Below are 5,187 nucleotides of genomic sequence, written 5' to 3' on the forward strand. Positions count from 1 at the left end.
ATCTAGAATTCCTTTCACAAAATTTGCAAATTGAGGCATTTGAATTACAAGATCGGAAAAAGGAATGGTAGCATATACCTTCTTAAGAGTCTCAGAATACTTCCCAAAATGCTTATCGAGCACGACTTTTGATAACCTTTGCGGGAAAGGCATCGGTTCCTCATAGGCATGTGGAGCAACATATTTGGGACCTTCATTCTCACGTATTTCAGTTTTCGACTCTAGATTGCACACTTTCTCCTCTAATCCCCCCGTAGTCAACTCATCTCTCTTCACGAAAATTGCATTGCATTGTTTTGTCTGGACTTTTGCTTGATCTTGAAGAGTTGATAGATGACTCACTTGTTGTGATAATTGAGAAAGATGAGTTTCTATCCTCTTATTTTGAGCAACGAGCAGTTGGATTGAGTTTTCAAAATATTCATTCTGCTTTGCTTGTAACTCAAATTGCTTTGAAATAAGCTCTTGTTGTTGTTGTTGGGAAGTAGCAAAAGTCTCCATAATGGACTTAAGATTTGAAGATTGAGGTGGTGGTTGGTGCATGGGATGATGATTGATAGGTGCCCTTGCTTGAAAAGCGGGTGGGGATGGAGGATTCGCTATAGCTTGAGTGTTCTTGTATGAGAACCCTTGATGATTTCTCCACCCTTCATTAAATGGCCTTGTGGAGGTCGTGGTATAAATAGCATTAGCTTGCTCAATCGTCATTCCATCATAATTGGGTTGACACTCCCGTGCATTATGGCCTTGCAATCCACACATCTGACAAGTTTCCATCGAGGGTCGAGGGGACTCGGCTTGGAGTTGATTGACTTTATGAGTTAGTGCCTGCACAGAACTAGTCAACATGGTTAGAGCATCACCATCATGTTTATTACCTATGTTGATAGCGTTTCGTCCCCTTGGATGGTAATTATCATTAGCCGCCATCTTCTCAATCAAATCCTTTGCATCGGTTGGGTTCTTACTCATGATGGAACCTCCAGACGCAGCATCAATGTATATGCGAAACTCATGGGTCAAACCATTATAGAACGTTTGGATCAACATCCACTCTGGAATACCATGGTGAGGGCATTGTCTTTGCAATCGTTTAAATCTTCTCCATGCCTCATATAGGGATTCGTCATTGGATTGATGGAAAGTAGATAGCTCGTTCCTTAATTTTGCGGTTTTCTCTTGCCCCAAGAATTTGACTAGAAAGGCCTTGGCAAGCTTGTCCCACGTATCAAAAGAACCAATACCTTCATCTCGTAGCCACTCCCTTGCCCTATCCCTTAGTGAAAAAGGGAAGAGGCGTAGTCTAATAGCATCATCAGTGACACCATTGAGCTTCATAGTGTCACACTTCTCCAAGAAACTATCAATGTGAGTCACAGGGCAATCATTCGGTAAGCCCGCAAAAGAGTCATTGGAAATGAACTGTATGAATTGGGGTTTCAACTCAAAACTCTGAGCGGTGACAGGTGGTCTAACAATACTAGAGAGGAATCCGGTTGTTGTATCCGGAATACCATACTCCAAAAGAGATTTTGTTCCTGGATCAACCATGTCTCTTGTATTTCGATTTTTCCTCCTTTTACCTCTTCGTCTTCTTGCAGTAGCTTCGATCTCAGAATCAAAAGGTGTTAAATCGTCTGAACCTGAACTTCGAGTTTGCATGCAACAAAGAAACTAAAACAGAAGATCAAAGAAACAAGGAACAATAGCCGAAGCAACAAAATAAATGCTTAGTAAAAACGAATCACGAATAACTAGAATGAAACCGTTAGTCCCCGGCAACGGCGCCAAAATTTGATAGGCGTGTCGCGTACCTAACAAAAATAACCTAACAAGACCACTACTATGTAGACGGGCAAGTAAGGGTCGGATCCCAAGAGACTATGGTTCAACTAATTAATTAGACTCAAGTAACTACTAAGCAAGTAACCAATCAATAGTGATATTCAACTAATCTAATTCTAAACAAAATAAACAAGAAGAATCAAGATGAAATAATTCAATTAATAAAAACATCCAGAGTTAAGTATCACCACTAGTATGAATAATGCAAAGATAAATCCCTACCCCAATTAATCAAAATAATAATAATCAAAGGAAGGACGTGCCCTTAAAAATACCAATAAACCCCTTCCGAGTATTTATGGCTTCTCTAAAATCCAATCAAACCTATTTCCATGGTATCTTGCAATTTAGAGACATTAAACTCAACATCCATTCAATCCTAGCAATCCATCCTACCTATTTCCATGGAGAATTTCATGCCCTTATTGAATTTAATCAAACCATCTAATCTCAACTTCCATTGATAAATAAGATACTTGGTTCAATCAATATCAAATTACGTCTAACCTAACATTGATAAATTAGCACAATTCAATAAGCAAAGCAATTAATCTAATAAAATAAGGAATTGGGGGAAATCATGCATTACTCATAACTAGGGTTCAACCTAACCCTAGAATATAAATCTACTCACTCATAATTAAATTAACAAAATAATCAAAAGACATAATAATATAGGAAAGAAGAAATACTTGAATTAATGGAATTGAAGATAGAATCTTGAACAAAGTAAATCTTAAATTGAAGGGAATTGTAGAATTCTTCAACTCAATTTAACGAGTCCAAAAAGAGTCATCTAATATGCCTAACCAAAGCCTATTTATATCCCTAGGAATAAGTTAAGAAGTTTCCTAAAATAGGTCTTCCAAACCGCCTCAAACTTGGCTTCGATGCTTCGTCAGGTGATAGCCACGGGTTACCCAAAGCTGCTAGGACTTTGCCACGGCCAACCCGTGGTGTCTACTGATCTTGGTAGGCTTCTCTTGGGCATAAAAGGAGGAGCCACGACCAGGCCAAAGCTTAATGCAACAAGCCACGACCAGGCCAAGGCTAGGCAATTTCTACACAAAACTCCTTCGAAAACAACTTCAAGCTTGGAATATGACCATATGATGTTGGGCTCGTAATCTCCTACACGCTCCTAGCTCACTTAGCTTGCAAAGGTGCTCTTTTACGCGTAAATCCTACAAAATAAAGAAAGAGAGCACGAGGAGAGCAACATCGAAATATAAAGAAATATAGCTCTAAAAGATTAAATATATAGAGAAAATATGATAGAAACACTCAAATATAACATATAACAATGAGTATATAAATGTGTTATCAATCAACGAAGGTTTCTTTATCAATGTTTCTTATGTTTTTAATTAATTATCATGTAAAGCGCAATTTTTATAATTTTGAAATTCATTTCTTAGAAATGAACTTATAATAGACTAATAGTCGAGTATTGGAAGGATGGGAATGTCCAAACAATAACAAAGTTTTTAGGTCACAAATATGAGTGCACTTCATAGGCCTAAGCTAGCTTGCCACATCTATTAGTTTCCTCTTGAGGTTTTCGGTTTTCACATCAATCTAGGATTTGAAAGGATGCAATTGTCGATGCCTAGCTAGTTAAGGGTTGAGCAAGATGAACCCATGTGTTGATGGAAAAAGTTGTGTCGAGTCGGATTGGAATTCAACATCTAAAGCCTACCAGATAACACATTATTTTCATAAATATAACAAATTTTAGTCTCTAGCTAGTATTGAAAACTTTGAAATAACTTGTGTTTTTTTTTTTTTTTTTTGTTCCTATCATAATCAAGTAGGCCTCTTAGTGATTATCTCCACATTTCAATCTACATGTAGGGCAAAACTTTAGTCAGTGCTCAATGTAATACTTCGTACTTTGGTTGGGGCAAAATTTCCATCCATCGGTGCCCTTTAATTCAAGATGTTATGGAAAAAAATGGTGCCTCCACCAATAATAGCAAGGGTGGATATTAGTTAGTTTATAACGTGGTCTATCTATTAAAAAAAAAAGTGCATTATTAAAACCTCATATTTTTCTTATACTCCGTAAGAACTAATATGATGAACTTTATTTAATTGTAAATTGAACTTAGTATTTATTATACCTTTCTGTTAAATGAAAAGAACTTGATCTTAGAGCTCGTTCGATTCACTTTATCCGTTGTACAAATAATACACTAAGAAAAATCATGATGATATTATCTATACAATTGATTAATTTTTAAAATCAACTACAATCTCAAATCAGCACAAAGTTGTTCACCCATGGTCTCCAGTGCAACTTCTTTTTTATTATTATTTTTTTTTTGGCAGTAACAATCATAAACTATTTGCTTAAAGATTGAATTAATGTCTAAAATATCACACCATCTATAAAAAAATTTAAAATTTAATTTAATAATTTATATACATGTCACATGAAAAAAAATCAAAGTAATTAGATTAATTAGGCAAAAACAATTAAACAATCGATTAAAACCAAACTGTGTAATATTTTCGTACAAGGAAAGTGTAACCTATAAAGCAATAGTAATTTGTTAACTGAATTGTCCAATTAGGCACCGATTGTTTTGTCCAAATCAAAGTAGTATTTTTTTTTTTTTTTTTTGATAGTACTATCTTATTTCAAATAATAAAATAAAATAAAAATTAAAAATAAAAATAAAAATAAAAGCGCAGTCTAAACATCTTAATATAAATCTTACTCAAAAATATCCCACTTATATTATAGTTTTAGTTTTTATTACACTTGTTGGTTGAGATGATTTTCTAACATGTTATTATTAAGAGTTAGCGTGATAAAAAGGTCACAAGTTCGAGTCTCATCCACCCCTTCTAAAGTGAATGCAGTAGCTGCATTCACATTTCAATCCTAACAAATTCTCATGTGACTATGTGAGAAGGCTATAACAGTGTATATAAACCGATTTTAGGCTTTAACCACCGACTAAATTTTTTTTTTAAAAAAAAAAATATATATTAAACTTCCCTTATACCATATTTTGTTTTTTTACAGTTCTTCAAATTAATGTTTTACTGACCTTCTCTACCATATAGTACAAATTTTCATAACAAAGTATGGACTACGGACTATTAATTATATTGTCTAAATGCATAGTAAAATTATTTTGTACTCCCTCCATCCCCAAAACTTCAACCCTTTTGGGTTGATTTCGCGGTTATTAAAAAACTTAAATAAAAAGAAATAAAAACATATTGGAAAGATAAATTTACACGGGGTTTGTAAAAATTTAGAGAGATAAAGTATTAAAAATACATGAAAAAACAAAATTTAATATGGAGAAGCTAAATTTTCACACATAT

At 34.4% G+C, this 5,187-nt stretch overlaps 1 non-coding gene across 1 annotated transcript; it reads left to right on the forward strand.

Annotated features, from left to right (window-relative positions):
* Positions 1-1,060: 1,060 nt before the first annotated feature.
* On the forward strand, positions 1,061-1,167 carry LOC145583532 (small nucleolar RNA R71). Its single transcript, XR_014100173.1, has one exon. It is a non-coding gene; the product is annotated as a small nucleolar RNA R71 (small nucleolar RNA).
* Positions 1,168-5,187: the final 4,020 nt, after the last annotated feature.

The sequence above is a fragment of the Chenopodium album genome, chromosome 15 (assembly GCF_948465745.1).
Source record: "Chenopodium album chromosome 15, dcCheAlbu1.1, whole genome shotgun sequence".
Classification (NCBI taxonomy): Eukaryota; Viridiplantae; Streptophyta; class Magnoliopsida; order Caryophyllales; family Amaranthaceae; genus Chenopodium; species Chenopodium album.